This window comes from Carassius gibelio, chromosome A7 (assembly GCF_023724105.1).
Source record: "Carassius gibelio isolate Cgi1373 ecotype wild population from Czech Republic chromosome A7, carGib1.2-hapl.c, whole genome shotgun sequence".
In the NCBI taxonomy this organism is placed as follows: domain Eukaryota; kingdom Metazoa; phylum Chordata; class Actinopteri; order Cypriniformes; family Cyprinidae; genus Carassius; species Carassius gibelio.
Window position 1 is genome coordinate 42374024 of NC_068377.1, and position 21067 is coordinate 42395090.

General features: G+C 39.6%; 1 protein-coding gene across 1 annotated transcript in view; it reads right to left on the reverse strand.

The window, feature by feature from the left end:
• Positions 1-20798, reverse strand: part of LOC128017572 (neurexin-2-like) — a 341885-nt gene extending 321087 nt beyond the window's left edge. Inside the window, exon 1 of the mRNA XM_052602977.1 lies at positions 20635-20798. The gene's annotated coding sequence lies outside the window, so the exon portion shown is untranslated. The remainder of the gene's footprint in view (positions 1-20634) is intronic.
• Positions 20799-21067: the final 269 nt, after the last annotated feature.

The window sequence follows — 21067 nt, forward strand, 5'->3', positions numbered from 1 at the left end:
CCTACCCTCTTTGACAATGGTGGCTTATACAAAGATCTCCATTCGGGTTTTACATCATTTTCCAAACTGAAAACAGAACGCCATGGTGTATCAATTCTGCTGACCAAAGACTTCTTGTTAAAAACCAAGACACAAGCTCTATACAGTTTTTACCTTCACATGATAAGAAATCTAAAACCAAAGATTCATATGATTTTAACAGAAAATTAAGGCCTATATTCTCATCAAGAATGGGTTGCACGAATAAACAAGGAAAAGGATCCTCAGTATCAGGAACACTAACCCCTGCAAAAAAATCCTTCAACATATGTTCTTCTTCAACTGTAAAACAGAGTCTTAACTTTGTTAAAAACTGTGCGAGCAAGCGGATAGATCTAATACCCAAACGCTTAGAAGTTGCCTCCACCTGCTCAAAGTGAGGCCCGGTTATAGTCAGTAAGTGTCCCAAAGTGAAAATCCTTGATTCCCGAAGAGAGGTGCTGAATCCTTGTAGGTTAAAACGAGCAGTAATATCCAAACGGGCCCCCAGAATCAAAGGCTCCATTAATAACCAGAGAAGAGAGCAAAAATTCTCAGTCCGCCGGACCCGAAAAAAACTCCACACTTTGAAGAGATTCTGATAAAAAATAGGCAGTTCCGATAAATCCAACTTTGTAGGATCCATTAAAAAAAGTGATTTATCCAGTCCAAAACCTCCAACAGTACGCAGAATTGTGCAGCTAGCAGAGCGCCTGTTAATTGATTGATTGGTTAAATGAGTATGCTCCCAATTATTGTAGGTTCCTCTCAGGTGTGTTTGTCATGTGTCCATGCCATGTGATGTTCTATTTAAGCAGCACCTGTACCAATAAACAAATGACTGTGTTCTCACTGCAACCTGTGTGAAGCCTGTTTGTCTTTAGCCGGTATCTAGCCAAACTCTGAACTTAACAGCGCCAGCTACAGTTTGTTGAACCATCCAAAAATCTTTTTAGAAATTGTAAACAAAAAGCAGCAACTCTACTTTGTAAATGGATTAACCCTTGTCCACCTTTTTCTTTGGGGAGGTATAAAATACTCTGTGGAACCCAATGTAGTTTATCCCAATAAAAATTCACAAGAGTGGCTTGAACTACAGATAAAAACTGTGAAGAAGGGTCTACACAGGCCAATCTATGCCAAAGTGAGGAAGCAACTAGATTGTTGACAATAAGAGCCCGCCCTCTGTAGGACATATTTGGAAGTAACCATTTCCATTTATCCAAACGCCCTTTTACTTTTTCCAATACCCCCTCCCAATTTTTCTGTAAAAAACTATCATCTCCTAAATAAATTCCTAAATATTTTAAGCCTCCCCTGCCCCAACACAACCCATCAGGCAGACAAGGTATCCCATTAGACCACTGACCCAACAATAAAGCATTACTTTTTTGCCAGTTTACCTCAGCAGAAGACAATTTTCTAAAATCTTTAATTAAGTTAAGTAAAAAATGTACATCACTTTGTTCACAAATGAACACCACAACATCATCAGCATAAGCTGACAGGTGAATATTATTATTACAACCTGGTAGACACAAACCACTTAACTGTATTCTTATCTGTTGGAGAAGGGGCTCAATAGCCAAAAAGTACAACATTCCAGACAAGGAACAACCTTGTCTGACACCCCTAAGAACCCGAAAAGGAGCACATAAGCCAGCATTTATTTTCAGTGCACTCTCAACGTCACAATAGAGTACTTTGATCATATTTATAATTTCTTTACAGAAACCAAAAGCAGCTAATGTGTTCCACAAATAAGAATGCTCAACTCGATCGAAAAACTTCTCCTGATCCAGAGACAACAAGCCACAATCTAGATTTAACAATTTAGAAACATGAAAAATATCTCGAATTAACGAAACATTATCAAAAATAGATCTACCTGGGATACAATACGTCTGGTCCGGCTGGATGACCTGATCCAACACTCCAGCCAACCTATTAGCCAAAACCTTGGAAAGCAGTTTGTAGTCACTGCAAAGAAGCGAGACAGGGCGCCAGACTCCATGCTTTGAAGAGCCTTAAAAAGTTCTCCCAGTGTCAACACTCCTGAAAGCTCCACATTAGCCTCCACAGAGACTTTAGGTAAGCTTTCAAAGAAGACACTTTCCACACAGCACCCTGAATCAAGCTCGCTTCTGTACAGATTTTGATAAAAAAGAACTGCTCTCCTCCGAATATCAGCAGGGTCAGATAACAAAACGCCATTTTCAGAACGCAGTGCATAAATAAAACGCCTCTGCCCATTCTTTTTTTCCAAGCTGAAGAAGTATTTGGATGGTGCATCCATCTGGTCAAGGCTTTGAAAGCGTGAACGAACCAGAGCCCCCTGTGTTTTATACCCCAGTAGATCTGCTAACTGTGTTTCAACCGAGGAGACACACTGCTGATTGGGATTTTTTTGATCAGGGAAACTAATTTACCAGATAAAGCTTGGGTTAAAATATCATCGCTCACAAATGGTGGGACATTTGACAATTTAACTCGCTTAGCAGGTAGAGAAAGGGGCAAGACAAGGACAAGTTCACCGCTTATAATTATTCCGTGCTCAACTATTTCATTAGCCTTATCAATACTATCAAGAAAAACTACCATAGCACCATTCATTCTCGAGGCGGAAAGCACACTCTCGTGCCCAACCACCTCTCCAATTGCCAAACAACAATCTTCCACGCTCACCGCGGACGCCACCTTTACACCGTGTCCCCGCATAAGTGAGCTCAACGCCTGCATGCGTGGGGCCGACATGCTTCCTCAAAAGAGCGGATAGCACACGGCCCGAGAAAAACCCCAAAGAACTAACTATAAACACGCCGTCAGGGATAGATATAGTAGAGAGAGGGAAAGAAAAGGGGGGAAAAAAAGTTTGACTCACAGCACACCACTCCGCCTCTACACGCTCACGCTCGCACCGGAAATGACAGTGACAGAGAGAGAGAGAGAGAGAGAGAGAGAGAAACAGACAGACAGACAGACACAGAGAGAGAGAGAGAGGTTTAAAGCACTTTATTTTTCCATTACACCTTACATCACATTACTGGAAAAAAAAATAAACAAAATTAAGAAATTAAATTAAAAAATTAAATAAAATTAGAAGTTTTTTCTAAAAATTCACAACAAGCTGATCATCCTGAACTGTACATAACACCTCATTAAAACACCAAACATCGCAAAAACACACAAAATTATTAGTAAGTTTGTAATATGCAAATTCAAGTTTCAGCCTTCCTTGCACCAGATGCCTAAACATCATCTCAGGATTTATTGTAGAGAGTTGCAAACCTTTGTTTATTCTGGTTTTCCAGATTGCCAGTTTGGCAGTTCCTATCAAATAATTTAGTAAAACCATTTTCCTTCTCATTAAAAAACTGTATTTCAGACCCCCAATAAAAACTACTTCAGAAAAATCCTCACTGAATCTTCTAAAACAAGTCTCAAGCAAATGAAAAAGACCTTGTAATCTGTTACACTTTAAAAACAAATGCTCCAGGTTTTCCTCAATCCCACAGAACCGACATCATCTATGTCTCGTTTCACTTTAAAAACAGTTCTCCATGTCTGCAGCATAAACTTATAAAACGGTGGAAGCTCTGACAGGCTTATTTCCTCTAATTTCATTAAAAACAAGTGTTTGTCTAGACCAAGTCCTCCTGCCTTATTCAGCACAGACTGTAATCTGAAAGCTCGGATCAGACTCCTCAAATCCACCAAGCCTTGCCCGCCCTCCTGGACTGGAATATACAGGGCAGCTGCACGGATCCAGTGCTGTCCACTCCAGAAGAAGTTGACCAGTGTCCTTTGGATGTTTAAAATGAGTTCTTCAGGTGGCTCCATGACTGCAGTCCTGTGCCACAGCATCGATGCGGTGAGGTTGTTGATGACCAGGACTCTCCCCCTGTAAGACAGTTGTGGTAACAGCCACTTCCACTTTGTCAGTTTGGCAGACACCTTTTCCAGCAGACCCTCCCAATTTTTCTTTTGAAACTGTTCATTACCTAAAAAAACACCTAAAGCTTTAAAACCATCTTGTCTCCAGCGTAACCCACCCGGGAGTTGAGGAAAGCCTGTGCCTTCCCACCCACCAACAATAAAACCTTCACTTTTGGACCAGTTGACTCTTGCAGAGGAAGCTCTTTCATACAAACCAAGAGTTTGATTTAGAATTGTGATGTCATCCTGATTTGAAATAAAAACAGTAATGTCATCTGCATATGCTGATAAAAATAACTTAAAATTATTATTATTATTATTACAAATATAGTTGTCCAGACAGTGAACATCCCTGCCGGATGCCTCTGGACACCAGGATCGGCTCACTCAAACCACCTCCTGCTTTCACCAGCACAGACACATTAAAATACAGCAAATTAATGTAAGATATAAAACTGTCACCAAATCCAAAACACTTTAAAACATTAAAAAAGATATTCATGATCAACTCGATCAAAAGCTTTTTCTTGATCTAACGATAAAAACCCAAGATTTCCATGATAAAACTGATTAATGTCGATCATGTCTCTTAATAAAATCAGGTTGTCTGTAATAGATCTTTCAGGAATGCAGTATGACTGGTCCTTGTGAATCAACTGGTCTAAAACATTTTTCAGTCTGTTTGATAAGCATTTGGAGAATGTTTTGTAGTCCGAACACAGTAAGGATACAGGTCTCCAGTTCTTTAAAACTCCCAAGTCCCCCTTCTTTGGAAGGAGAGACAGGACGGCTCGTCGACAGCTTGTGGGAAGAGTTTTGTTCTTGATGCAGTCCAACAACACTTCATAAAAATCTGGTCCTATTATATCCCAGAATTGCTGATAAAAGTCCACAGATAATCCATCAATCCCTGGAGAACGGCCAGTGTGTAGCTGACGCACTGCTTCCGTGAGTTCTTTAAAAGAGATTAAAGTGTCCAGTGCCTCTTTCTGCTGGTGCTGGAGCGGAGGCAGTTCCTCCAGCAGATCCTCAACGCTCGCAGCATCACAGCTCTCAGCGCTGAACAGCTGCTTATAGAAGTCTCTCGCTAGCTTCCTCATTTCAGCTGGATTTGAAGTCACCGATCCATCTTGCCGACGGAGATGACACATTTGCTTCTGATGGACACTTTTTCTCTCTAGATTCAAAAAGAAAGCACTTGGAGCGTCCATGTCCTTGACAGAGCAGAATCTGGCTCTTATCAACGCTCCCTTTGCCTGCTCCTGCAAATAAGAGTTCAGTTCTTGTTTTTTCTTTTTTAAAACGTCGCACTGCACAGCTTCACTACTGAATACAAGATTTCTTTCCATTGACTCAATGTCCTTCTGTAAAGTCCTTACTGTGTTTTTCACTATGGTTGATGTTTGGGAAGCATAATTCTGACAGAAAAGTCTTATGTTCACCTTTCCCACATCCCACCACTGACACAGACTTTCAAATGAAGACTTTTTCAACTTCCAGTTGCTCCAAAACACTTTAAAACTTTCACAAAATAAAACATCATTTAAAAACTTAACATTTATAAGCCACTAATAATTAGACTTTTGTGTCTTCTTTATGTTTAAAACCGAAGTAATCATGTGGTGATCTGAAAAACCATTGGGAGAAACAGAAGCATCAATAACTCTATTACTCCACATTTCATTCAAATAAAACCGGTCTAATCTTGCTCCAGAGACTCTATCATCACACACTTTCAGCCATGTGTATTGTCTCACACCCCTGTTTCTTGTTCTCCACACATCTATTAGCTGAAATTCATGAATAAAACTTAACAGGGTAGCAGCAGATTGACTGTGAGGCTCTTCACCATTTCGGTCTACAATAAAATCAGTTGTGCAATTCCAGTCACCACCAATTACCAGACACACACTCTCATCATACTTCTGGACAGCATCTCTTAATTTCATAAAAAGATCCTTGCGTTCTGGACCGTTATTGGGAGCATATATATTTACCAGAACAAAAACAGTTTCTTCATATTCAATTTCTGTTAGTAACAATCTGCCTTCAATAATCTTGTCTATATGTAAAATGTTGATATTCATGTTTGCAGAGAATAAAATGGCAACTCCTGCACTGTTGTTTGTGCCATGGCTTAAAACAAACTTGCCTTCCCACCACATTCCCCACTCAATTTCATTGTCCTTGTTAGTGTGGGTTTCTTGAAAAAAAGAAACGTTAACCTTTTTAATTTTAATAAACTCAGAAACCATTGCTAGTTTTCCCCGGTCTCGTCCACCGTTTATATTTAGAGATCCCACCCTTAAAACATCCATGTAGGAATATAAAAATAAAGAGGACAGAGACAGAAAGAGACAGTAAAAATTAAAGTTCACCACGTGATGTTTAAACATTTTGGTGTCTTTGGGAAACAACTTTATCTTTTCTCAATTTTGTTACCATTTTCTTCAGTCTAAACCTTTTTCTTGTCTAAAGCCTCATAACTAACCGTTCTCTGAAATAACAGTACCGACGCTATGAACTTCTCACAAGTCATGTCTAGAAAGTCATTTATTTCTTTTAGAGTGTACACGTCCCTTTCTATCTGCGAGCCCACATCAGAAACCTCAGAAAAAGTATCATCATCTTTCATTTCTGTCTCACAGTTTTCTCTTTGATGGATCAACACTTTCCATTTCAGTATCTCCATGTTCACTCACATCGTTTTTCTGTACACTGTTTTCACCTGCTTCTGGTTCAGCACCAGCTTCCTCAGTATGACTGTCATTTATTACGCTTTCTGCCTGTTTTCCACTGTGATCCTCCCGCTCTTCCACAGCTGAAGGCAGCGCGTTCTCTGACGCGTTCTCCCCGACGCCCGCGGCGCTCGGCCCGGCGTTCTCTGACGCGTTCTCCCCGACGCCCGCGGCGCTCGGCGTTCCCTGACGCGTTCTCCCCGACGCCCGCGGCGCTCGGCCCGGCGTTCTCTGACGCGTTCTCCCCGCTAACACCAACCTTATGTGGGCACATTAATCGCTTATGGCTAACATCCCCACAATTAAAACACTTCATACTCCCAGTGTTGGCATAAATCATGTAAACCTTCCCCTCATGCATCACCCTAAACGACACGTCAATACTCGGCTCGTTCAGGAACATGAACACTTGTCTTCTGAAAGACATTAGATGTTTTAACGACTCATTCTTACAGCTGAGTGGAAGCGCTTTCATTGCACTAGCGAATTTCCCGTAGCGCGAAAGTCCACGCTCAATCTCCTCGTTGGGAATGAATGGAGGCACGTTTGACACGGTTACTTTTGTGGTTGGAGCAACAAGCGGTGAAACAATAATAAATTCTCCACTTACCACAATCCCGTTTGTAATCAAACGGCCTACTTGCACCTCCTTCTTCACAAACACCACCACCGCTTTATTCATACAAGACGCAGATGTAATATTCTCGTATCCGATCTCCTCTACTACCGCCACCAACACATCCTCCACCGCCACACCTGACGTCACCCTCATGGAGAGGGACGCCATCCCAAACAAAACACAAAAAATAAACTATAATCTCCTTTACAAAATAATATTTTAGTTTTAGTAGAAAACGAAAGAATAGTAATAGAAAAAACCAAAAAGTCGCCCTCTCCACGTGGGAACCCTCGGACACCCAACCCTCTCAGACTCAGAGAGAAAGAGAGAGAGAGAGACAGACAGATAGATCCAAGCAAACAATAGACTTTAAATGGCTTAAAATAAAGCAATAATAATTGGTTCAAATATATATATATATTTTAAAGTTAAAATACATAATGTAGTAAAACAATAATCATATTGTATGTACATTATGTATATGAAATGCTTGCAGAGGGCACACATGACCTGACGATGTTTTTTACATTTTACAGCATAATCAAAACCTTGTTTAATATTGACTAAACATTTCATTAAAATTTCCGCTTGATTTTTATTAATTGGCTACTTCTTTATGATAGAAATGCTACAGCCACTGTCATTTCTTGAACAAGAACATGTGGAGCGAGGGTTTAAACTTTTATTTTGGTGTAGCATTGAACAGTTTAGAAAGATAATGATGTGTTCTCCTGTGATGTTGGCGTAGGTCTATAAATCATTTACCTTATAAATCTGAAGAAGGTGGTGTGTGATTTCTTCACAAATAATTCTGATAGAATGGTTCACTTGTTTCCAGGTGAACATTATAAGCAACTCAACACATATGCAGGGATGGATTTCTTAATTGACCACACATGTGTGAATGATAGCTGTTTGTGTGGTGCAGCATTTACTGTGAACAGAGCCACTCTGAGATGCACATAACCTACATGCATTTAAATAAAGCGCATATTAAACCAGCAGTGCATATTTATATAACTGAATTGAAGTCTTTGAGAATTCACAATAGCATTATGCTTTATTATGATTTTAAATGGTTTTAATATTTTGTGCATCCTTAGAAAACAGTCTAATAATGCTTTTCATGGATTCTCATCTGTAGAATGCTGCAGGCCACTTCAGTTATTTATATGCCGTTTAATCGACACAGGCAAAATCTAATTGAGGATTTTTAATTTTTTTCAAGGAATTGTGACAGCCCTATTCATGATTAGAGACGGATTAGATCCAGACAATTAATTTAGAGGAATATTGGGAAACTGTTTTGCAGTTTCATCAACAAAAAAAAATGCTCTTTCTTCTAGAGAACACATCAGATCAGAGTGACGATTTGAGTGATATTGACAGACCTCTGATCAACTTTAACTTCTCTGATTGGCCATAGCTTTCATATGTCATTCTGTGATTGGCTACAATGCTCAATGCTTCAAAAACATGTAACTAGGACTAAAAATGAGATCTGTGTGAAAATACACATATATCACCTGTACAAATTACACAAAGCCATAAAGCAGAATAATACAAGACTTCAGTTTCTTTACAAGAGGAGAAAACAGTGGCATTTGGCCACAAAAAAAGGGAATGTTTCGAATCGTGCGATAAAAACAGACATAGCACTCGTAGATTTTGTAGATCTTTTATTGTATTATTTGATCTCCTCTGTTCAAGCTTAAGTTGTGTAATTACATAAAATGTACAACTAAGCAACGTACTATTTGCTAAGTCAGGCCAATAAAGCACATTTGATTTGAACAGATGAGAGCTAATGGCTATCAAAGACTCTGAACACACATTAGAGCTGTCCGCGGTGCTGAAACGGTCTGTGGTGCTGAAAAGCAGCTGCATTACCATCTGAAACTCTGAAACACTGAAACTCACTGTATGATTGTTTTACCTCAAACTGTTCATTTGTGAAATGAACATTACTTGGACACATTGATAACAAATCACTCTAAGTTGTAATGTAGACATATGCATTTTCTGTAAAGCTGCTTTTAAACAATGTGTATTGTAAAAAGCACTATGGGATCCGACGGGTTCAGTAAGGTTCGGGCTTAATTTATACCATTTTACACGGGCTTGGGACGGTTTGCGAGGTAAATGAGCGGTCACATGATGTTTCGATGCTGAGTAGGTGAAATGGAGGCTTGCCTCTGGTGATTACATTTTGGTAGCACCAGCAACTAAAGCAAAGTCTGAGGTGTGGAAAGTTTTGACCACATTTATAATGAGAATAATGAGTGAATAATAACGTGCCATCAGTGAGCGCAGGAACGCGCTGGAGACATCTACAGTGGATTCAATCATTTTCCTCCACAAAAAAAACATGCAGTCTAACCTTGGTGAGTAAAGTTTTTTTTTTTTTTAATTATAACAAAATATTAATTAAGTCTTAAATGCATACTGTAGACAGGGTATATACGCTAATGTTGGCATTATTCTTTTATTAAATGTCAGCTGCTAGTGGCGAAGCAAATACGGCGGAGCCTTAATCTTGTTATTGCCAAACACCTTAATTTAAAATGTATCTTAATTTAATTTGTTAAAGACTCATTTTTATTGGTGCGTTGGTCTATTTATATGCTAAATGAGCCTATCCCTATTTAGAGTGCTGAGATGTTACGATGTTACAGAGGACTTATTTTATTTTTGTATTTTTTTCAACTTCCAAGTGGCCTACAGCCTACGTTAGTCATGAAAATATTGTTAAAACATGTATAAATGACAAGGCAAAAGAGCTGTGTGCGTGTGTACATTTGAATAATGTCGGGTTGTAAATGGGTTTGGGCTTTTAAAAAGTTGTCAATCAAAATATACTTGTCGGGCTTGGGCCGAAATCTGTCGGGCTCGGGTCCTGTCGGACCTAACTTTCAAGGCCCAGTTAGAGCTCTACTATACAAATAAATCTGATTCGAATTTAACTGGAACCTCTAAAAACTCACGTTTACCCTCAAAATACAGCATTTTCTCGCTTTCACTGAAAACACACACACAGAACCAACAGGTAACCAGAACAAAGTGGGCAAAGTCTAGAACAGCGGATGGTTTAGGAAATAACAGCAGACCAATAATCCAGCATCCAACAGTTTGATGGAGCAGCTTGACCTTTCCATAAAAGCACCTGATCTGATGAAGTGAGAGAGAGAGAGAGAGAGAGAGAGAGAGAGAGAGAGAGAGAGAGAGAGAGAGGGACATTTTGGTCTCTGAGACTCTTCAACACTTCAAAGACGGCAACAGCTGCAGCACAGACATGCAAACAAATGTCCTTGATTTTCACACAGGTTTGCACACACACACACACACACACACACACACACGAACGAACTCTAGTGGTGTCTGGGTGGAGTGTGTCACAGACTGGTGCTGTTGGTGCTGTGCATGAAGTGAAACATTCATTTATATAATTTAACAAGACTGAGAGAGTATCAAATTTACTTCTTAAGCTATAACCTATTAGAGCTACAGACTCATCTGTCTTCCTCTCTGTCTCTTCAGGTACAGTTAAAGTGTGTGTACTACTTCAACAACGAAAAAGAGAAACGCTGACAATCAGCTGCTAAATCAAGAGTATGAATGAGAAATGAATTACAGCAGCAGAGATGAAATGGAGGAAACCGGAATGAATGAGGGAAGAAACGAAAAGCATGCAGAGCAAAGGAAAGTTCAGAGCCACAACAAGAACAAAGACTGGAATCACACACACACACACACGCTCTCTCTCTCTCATAGCTTTATTGGAATGACAAATTACATTTTGTATTGCCAAAGCATTAAGACAACAAATAAATGGTTTAACATCTAAACATTTACATGAAAACATATAATTCTAACATGTATTATAACTAAAATGTAATATATAACTAATATACAAATGTCATATACACACAGATACATATAGGAAGAAAATAATAATAATAATAATAATAATAATAATAATAAAGATTTTCCTGTATTATCTAGTGGACTCAGAATTGGAAAGTGGTGTATGTGTGTAACAGTATTTGAGTTTTGGCCTGTGAGAGTGTGTATATTGGCTGTTTGTTCATGGATTGTGCTTGTCCCTCAGGTGATGGCATGATGCTATGAATTTTGAAGCAACGTTTGCGCATTTATCTTTTCGCAGAGAATGAAACTAAGTTTTTTGGTTGGGCTACAAATGTTAAATTGGGGAAGATTAATTTTGGGGTAATAGTGATCTGTAATGTTTTGGTATTTGGGGCATGCTGTGATGAAGTGCAGCTCTGTTTCGATCTCTCCCAGAATGCAGTGGGAGCAGAGTCTCTCGTCACGGGAGAGCCAGGTTTGTCTGCACCGGCCCGTCTCTACGGTCAGACTGTGCTCACTGAGTCTGTACATCATCTGTGTTTTACTGAACTTCACATCAGTCACAATGCTCAGGTAATTGGCCATGGTGTAACCTCGATTTAATTCCGAATAACATTGTGCTGGTTTGTAATGGTGTTTGTCCAGTGGCTAACGTACTTGACTTTCTCTGTGTTGATTTGTGTGGGCCGAATGGTTGAGAGTGAGTGTGAGTCCTGAGGCTGGCTGATCTCTGCCATTAGTTTTTCTTCTTTCTCTTTAGTTTTCTTGCTAGTTTTTCACGTCGTTTTTTTTTTTTTTTCCAAACACAATAAGTTTTACCAAGAATGGACTGCTAAAGATTCACACCACACAATCTTCTACCGGTTTTTGATTACTCGGACACTGTGCTTCAAGCACTTTAAGAAATTGGGTGGTGGTGGAATACGCTTTCACATCAAAAGGTAGTTCACAGATGTAACAACGTTAAAGAAGATGCTGTCCTGATCTAGAAGCTCTCTTCATCAACTTTGTTCATTCTCGTAAGTGTTCAAGGGGTCATCGAATGCCCATTTTATATCAGTCGATATGTTTCTTTAGGGTCTTAATGAAAAGCCTATAACATACTTTGGTAGACATTTCTAATGGTAGTATAAAAAACGACTTTTTTTACCCTGTCAAAATGAGTTCTGTTTTTAGAAAGCCATTCTAATCCATGTAGCTTTAAATGCTAATGAGTTCTGCTGACCCACCCCTCTCTTCTGTGGACTGAGGAGCAGTACCATTTACTTTAGCCGCAAAACTTGCTAACTAGCATATTAGGAAAGGCGATTTGCAAAGATTCATAAGAAACCCTTATACTCACTTCTTCTGTAGATGAAGCTTGATCACGAATGATTCACGTGAACAGACAAATTTTTCATGAAAAAATAAATAAATAAAAATAAACACTGGATGGATTTTTAGCATTATAGGATGGATGATTACACACACTTCCAACACATATTTATGTTCAAACAACAACAAAAATGAATTTTACATTCGATGCGCATGCACAAGCAGAGCAGAGACAAGAATTTGTGGTTAAAAAGTATAGAAATATTTATTGTTTTAAGAAAATGAGCGATGGTTTGGTTAGACAACACCCTTGTTCTTGGGCTGGGATCATCTAGAGCCCTTTGAAGCTGCTCTGAAACTGCATTTGGACCTTGAACCATTTGGCAACTGCTGAAGTCCATTATATGGACAAAAATACTGGGATGTTTTCCTCAGATACCTTGATTTCTTTTCAACTGAAGAAAGAAAGAAAGACATGAACATCTTGGATGACATGGGGGCGTCAAGATGTAAGGCATTACTGTAATTAAATTACTTATCCACTGAAAAAGTAAAGTAATTTTTAAGGTAATTTAAATCACAATTACTTAGTACTTCCGTTAAATACAGTAAATAATATCAACAGTTCTAAAATCAATATTGAATTTTAAATCTAAATTTACTGTCTATAGACAAAATTGAATGCAGCGTCTTTAACCTTCTGCGTATCAGCGCGTTCACTTTCAGATTTCCCCGATTCACAGAGAAAACTTAAATACTCAGATACAGAATAGAATAAAATAAATTCAATCTAAGAAGGGTCTACTTTTATTTGCGTACACTGACAATAATAACAATACATTCTGCTTTTGTATATTAAACAACACAAACAGGGTGCACTTTTACTTTTTACATGTCACAAACTCAGCGAATATTTGACACGGAGACATGAGAAATATATGTCTATAGAAAGCTTGCGTCTACTTTTAAATAAACTAATTCAAATCGAAAATGAATATTCTCTGATTATGTAATCCATATGAAACTAAAATGAGGTACAGTCTTTCTCATATCTGAGCTCATTATATGCAGTCACCTGCGTGCAGACATCCTCATCTAGATACAAGTAAAAAAAAAAGAGTAAATAAATAAATAAAAGATTTGTCTAGTTTTCCTGGTCCTGGTATGAGGAATTTACTTCAGAAGAACAGTGTGATCTGACACGGCAAAGAAGATTGTTTATGTAATTTATTCTTACCTACATTAGTTAATGTGTTATTTTTACACAAACCTTCACAGATTTATTTTAGTTGGGCTTTTCCTGAGCATCTTGCCAAACTGATATGTATTGTTTAACTTTTCTTAAGCTGTTTTGTTATTCAGAGTATTTCTATTTGTTAAACATTTTTATAAAAAAATTAACCTTCTTTGGTTAAGTATTACAGTTAAAAGACTAAATTATTCTATGTTTTACTCAAATTGAAAGAGTTAAGAGTTTAATTTCTATTAAGGTTTATAGGGATGTTAAGATGTAGCCTAATTAGTGATTTCAATAAATAAGTTACTTGAGTAATTAAGTTGCTCTTCAGACAGAGTAATTAGTAATGTAATTTAAATACAATATTGATGATGTAATTAATAATAGTAATTAATTACTTAAAAAAAAGTAGCACTGCATGGGGGTGAGTAAATTCTCAGGAAATTTTAATTGTGAACTAAAAGTGAACTTCTAATAGTTGGAACTGGCAATACAATGTCCAACTCTCTCAAGCCTTGTTCACTCCACCAGTGTCTCACAGCAATGTGTAGTTCGCCATCATTTCCACACCATGAACACTAAACATTCTAGCAAACTGTCTAAACGGAATTATACATGCAGACATGCATATGGAGGGTTTAAAATGGCAAATTGTATTTTTGAACATGAAAAATTTGCTGGCTATGGCCATGCAAACAGGATCGCCACCTGATTCCACCACAGACAATGAGAATGACTACATATTTAGACAGAGATTTCAGCAAAACAATGTAAATGTTGAGGAGTAACCCTGAGGAGTTACAGATGAAGGCTGACCCATTTTTATTTACTCATGAATTTATGAACAGTTTCATGGTTGCTCAACAGTCGACTACATGATCACAGATTTAGATCTGTTCTCTTTCAAAGCATCAGATCACAGTCAAAACACTATCGGTCTCAAAAGGAAAGAAAATACTAACATGCAAAGATGACCCAGTAAACTGCACAACCTCAAAAAGAATTACAGATGGGTCTAAAAAACTGCTGAAAAATACTGACCGCAACTGACCACTGCCAAGTGTGTCTACTCATAGATAACTTTATATAAATACCTGCTGTCCCAAACTTTGAGGACATCAGGAAAACATTAGATCCCAACATTGAAATGATTTGCCCTTCATAAAGTTAGATGAGAACAAAACTTCTTTATAAAAGGTAGAGAGTCTATTTTACTAGTGGCCTGATGTACTGAAAGAAAGTGACGTGACATTCAGCCAAGTATGGTGACCCATACTCAGAATTTGTGCTCTGCATTTAACCCATCCGAAATGCACACACACAGAGCAGTGAACACACACACACACACACACACACACACACACACACACACACACTGTGAGCACACACCCGGAGCAGTGTTCATCATTTATGCTGCGGCGCCCGGGGATAAGTTGGGGGTTCAATGCCTTGCTCAAGGACACCTAAGTCGTGGTATTGAAGGTGGAGAGAGAACTGTACATGCACTCCCCCCACCCACAATTCCTGCCGGCCCGAGACTAGAACCCACAACCCTTCGATTGGGAGTCCAACCCTCTAACCATTAGGTCACGACTTCCCCTGATGGCTCCATGTTTTGGTAATAATGTCTGACATGCCAATAACGTACATTTGAGAAGAAAAAAAGAATGAAAGAGGGTTAGTGGTGTCAACGTCACAGAGAAATAATGAAGGAACAAACTGAACCCATCAGTCGAGCACAGATCAGGAGAGCCCAGACAGGATCAACAGTTTCTACTGTGCCACAGAAATAGGTATCCTTTACAATTGCAGCAGTGCCCAGCCTGTGTGTGTGTGTGTGTGTGTGTGTGTGTGTGTGTGAGAGAGAGAGAGAGAGAGAGGGGTAAACTGGGAGCGGTTCAGATAAAAGTGGAAAAGTGAACTCACAATTACACACGAGAACTGAACTGAACTGAGAACTGAAGAGTAGTGCTGAATCAGCAGCAGCACTGCAGAGACACACAAACAAACTAGTGTTTCTCCTGACTGCCGCTCTACTTGTGCTGCCTGTCACTCCTCTGGTTTATTGCTTCTTTTTTTATTAAAGGCTACATTCATGATCTGCTTTGGATGACCACATCACTAAATCAATACAGGTACTTAAACTAGGGCTGCACAAAATAAGTAGAAAAAAAAAAAAACATTATGTCTATGATCAGCACAATTAATTGTGAAAAGCACTGAATGCAGTGTTCTGTTTAGATCTACTCATCTTATGTCAAAGGCTTTTATTCACAAAGTATTTTGTAGCACTGCATGTTGAGTGCATTACTGGGTGTTTGACAGGGATTATATAAAAAATTGTAAGTAAAACCCAATTGTAAGTCACTTTGGATAAAAGCTTCTGCAAAATGACTAAACATTAATTTAAGTCAGGGGTAGGCAAGTTTGGTCCTAGAGAGCCGCAGTCCTGCACAGTTCAGCTCCAACCTTGGAAAGAACCCTCACCTGCCTGTACCATAGGATCCTGAGTGGATTGATGAGCTTGTTCAGGTGGGTTTGATGAAGGTTGAAGCTGAACTCTGCAGGTCTGCGGCTCTCTAGGACCGAACTTGTCTACCCCTGATTCAAGTGAAGTGACATGCAGCCAAGTGTGGTGACCCATACTTAGAATTGGTGCTCTGCATTTAACCCATCCGAAATGTACACACACAGCAGTGAACACACACACACACAGCAGTGGGCATCATTTACGCTGCGGCACCCGGGGAGCGGTTGGGGGTCCGAAGACTTTCTCAAGGGCACATCAGTCGTGGTATTGGAGGCCCAAGACTCGAACCCACAACCCACAAATATTTACATATATTTCAGATTACTCTACAATCAAAACATACTGCAAGTTTCATACCACAAAGTTACTCTCCAGGTTTAAATATTCATCCCTTTACACGTGCATAAGTCTTAACAAGAGTGATGCTGCGGAGTAAAACTGCCCAATGTTGTTCTGTCCATATAAACAGACAAACCTCCTACAAAAACTGTCTTAATCTCAGCATGCTGCCATTGTTTTTCTTCTAAATATCAATTAATTATAGCAGGCTTAAAGTTATAATAATAATAATTTTAGATCTAAATCAAGGTTTTCAGATATTTTCAGATATTCATTCTCTTCTGCCGCAGGCTCAAATACACACGGCTCTATTTCAAGCATCAAACACACCCCACACGTGCTGTGAGGGAAAACAGTGATGAAGTTTAGAGAGGGGAGATGCCATGAAATGGAGCATTTGCATGGAGTGAAAATGAGGATGCAAAATGATCATTTTTACAAATATTTGAAGTAGCCTGAAGCAAATAACTTTGTTTAGTTCATAAGCTAACCTCTTAAAACAATGTAAAGATCTTAAAATGCATTTTACAACCTCTTTAGTGCTCAAATCACAAGAGTTTTGCTCAATGTAAGCTCAGTGACTGTCTGCAAAACGAGGTTCAGTTTTACTTAAAGCAGCAACTTTCAACATCTCACCATAAACCCAGAGGAACCATCTGCCAACAGAACAAAAAATAAAAGACAAATCTCATTCAGCTCTTCAGGGGTGATGCTGATGTAACGCTTTAACCCTGTGTGTTCAGTTCAGAATAAATCATTCAGTAATGCTCTGATGTCTATGAGACCTTAATCACTTCACTATGAACATGGAGAAATTTCTGCATCACTTCATTCAGTCACCATGGATTGATTTTTAAGATTCTCCTTAAATGAAATGGAAAGAATTCTCTTTCAACTCTAGGTGCAGTTGGCATGTGAAATTCCTCTTAAGTGAAAGAAACTGAGGAAACGAGATCAGAGCCGTTCAGCTGCTGTTATTTCAACCCTAGCTGCCATGGCACGATTATTTAAATTAAACCCTTTGAGTTCTCTGGCTACCATTATTAAAATTGTGGTTCTTCACTACTTCATTCAAAGGTTTAGTTTCTTTCAAATATTGAGCAACAATTGCTAAACTGTGACCTTAAAAACCCAGTAGAACCAGAATATATTTGTCTCAGATATTCCCTTAAGGATTCTGTCATTTTTTACTCAGCCTCACTTCATGCAAAACCTCTTTGATTTTCTTTCTTCTGATTCCAAGCAATTATGGCAAAAAAAATGGACACTGAACTTTTCATGTAAAAGAACCTTAAAAGTATCTTAACATATGGCTCTGTAGTCACACAAACCCAACTGATAATCTCAACATCGGCCCAAACTCACCGTGTTTGTGAGATTTCACATCAGAAGATGACAAAGCTGTAGGCTTCAGATGACATTGCATGGAAAACAGAGACATTTTCTTCTGTTGATTTTCATGGCAAGGAAAGTCTTTACAGTTTAAAACAAAGTAAATGATGAAAGACTATTCACTTTAGGGTGAGCTGATTCTTTTAAGTTTCCTTTCATGTTTGTAGGCCTTGTGTAAATCTTCCCTATAAGAACATTAGGCCTCTTAAGAAGACAACAGCCTCAGTTTTTACCAAAATGTTGAACGCACACCTCCGTCACTAGACCGTCTCATCAGATGTGTCTGAAGTCTCGTCACATACCACTAATCAGCGTCAGTGAAGAACTGGATGAACAGAGGAGGATCTGCTCACCTTAGCATTCAGCTCGTTTTAGAGACACTTCTGATAGCTACGCTCTTGTTACCTCTTTTCATGATCTCTTTACCCGGGGCGTCGAGAGAGAGAAATGCGGAGGATCTCAGCGTGGCTGGTTAGAGGAGAGGGATTATAGTCAGATTAGCGGCGCTGCTAACAGACGGCAGCGATCTCTGGGTGTCGGGGTCGAGCCGCTGTCAATGCAGGTGAGGAGGTCATGTCTGGAGCATCAACTGAGCTCTGGATCAGTGTTCAAAGACAAAAAGAGCTTTTAAACTGATCTCCCACTTTAAAGAGCTGACAGGAACTAAACTAAAAGTTAAAGGTTGAGAAATGTCATGCCGAAGATTCATGTAGAGTGATATATATACTACACAGCAAATCTCATTATACAGCAACATCGCTTATATCGTTACATAATTTAAACCATATTATTACCCATGTCTTATCACACTATAGTGAATAAAGATATTTCAATCATTAAAACATGATTTTTCTGTTTTGAAACAATGTTTGAAAAGCGCTTCAGTAAATTTGACTCTACAAATGCAAAGATCCTGCAGATATCTGCACAGTGAAGAACAGAATTTTATGGAAACGCATACATTCAGACTCCTGCAGACGTCTGCCAGATTAAGCTGCAGCACACCACAAAAAAGGACAAAAACTAAAACATAAGGAAAATGCATTTAACACCAGCATTTGGTTTGGAAAGAGAGATATGCTGATCTGAAAGGTTGCAAATCTCTTCTACCTTACTGCAGCCATTTTTACTTTTACAAGTGATACTCCAATTACATCACCATAATGTGTGTGCAAACATTATTTCAAGTTTCATTTGCTTTAGAACTGTGTGTGTGAAAACAAGTAGTGACTTATAAACCTCAGTGTTCAAGAGCAGTGAAAGAAAAATCTGAGATGATTAACAACAATAAAAATAAAAAGCTGAAATTTTATGGTAGCCTATTAGAAGCATCATCTTAAGCCTAGAAATATTTGTATTTGTGAGTAAATCTGAAGTGTGCTGAAGGTCGCCGTTTCCTCAGATGGGTTAGGTGCTGCTAAACCTCAGAAAACAGGGACACACACACACACACACACACACACACACACACACACTGCAGCTCTTAACACAGCTATCAATAACCTGCTGATCAATCACACAGTCAATATATCATTCGCATACTAATAGCATGTCAAGGGAATCCACAAAGCAAGAGTATCAGTTTGCAAACACAATGACTGTGTGGCATTTTTGTGCCATGGTTTTCCTATAATTGCAAGGACATTTTCAGACGTTTGGGCCCAGATGTACAAACTGAGGAAGAGGAGAAAGCACTCGGTTATAATAACCAGAAAAAGATCACAAGGAGGTTTCTGAACTGCACAGAGCAAATAAATTCAAGCCTACACACACACACACACACACACACACCAGCTAAATGAGAGAAACGAAACCTTGCACAGCGTCATCATCCACCTCTCTGTGCATCAAGACATTCTCTTTCTCTCTCTCTCTGTGTGTGTGTGTGTGGGGGGGGGGGGGGGTGCTCTGCGGGTTGTTCAGAGGTTGTCTATCGCACCCCAGCGGAGGATCTGCGCGCGCTGCAATCATCCTCACTGCACATGAACTCATGAACTCGATGTGAAATCAGACAGAACGCGCCCGTCCTTTGATTTCAGCATATTTTAATGAACATAACACAGGCAAGAGAGAACGAAACTACTTAAAATGAGTTGTGTGTAATGTTGTTGAAAACTCTAATAAAAGGTGTTGAAATTCTCTCTCTCTCTCTCTCTCTCTCTCGTGTGTGTGTGACAGACGGAACAGTCGAGAGATCGTGGAAGGAAACAGTGTGTTTAAAGATGTTTCGACACTACGGCAGCTGCAGAAATAGAATGTCAAATGTGTGCGTAGACCCACGAGTGATCGATGCTCTGATTACTGGAGTCTCTTCAGCGATCAACCGTCAATCACACTCACTTCCCTTCACGCGCATCCTCCGATTTTCTCCTTTAACCAGCATCATGTTTTCAGACCCCGAAGCACACTGTGGACTTTAAGAGATCAAACCTGACATGGTCCGAAACAAGATATCACCTCCTCCATCTCTCTCTCTCTCTCTCTCTCTCTCACACACACACACACACACACACGGGTCCGCGTTCCTATCGGAGATCACACTGACGCTCTTGAGCAGCTCATGGGTGTAGAATTGGATATTGTCATGATGCTGATCAAAGACACACAAGAACGAACACACAGAGAGGATCAATCAGCTCTTTACCTTCGCAATGCTCTCCCCTGCGTGTCCGTTTCTCCTTCCTCCCAAATTCCTTCGCTTTTCACTGGAATCTCAGTACGGAGTAATGTCCAGTATCCGTCAGAGCGCAACGCGTCTCGATGCTGCGCGTCTTCCGATGGGAGCTGAGCGCCGCGTCACCTGCGTCCTCACATCAGCAGCGCGCGCGAACCCGCCCACAGAGACACGCCCCGCGCCGCGGGCGGAGCAGATCTGCAGTCAGAGCAACGCGACGCGCGGTACAAACCCTGTGGATTGGCGTTCTTCTCCAGAAAGAAGCGAGAAACAGCCCTCACTGAGAGGAGATTCTCCGGCATGTTCCGCCCAGGGGAGAGGCCAGAAATGTTTAAGCGGGTGGGCCTACATAAAATTGGGTGGCCAAAGTGTAGCATATGAAAACTGCCAACAGAAAATACAG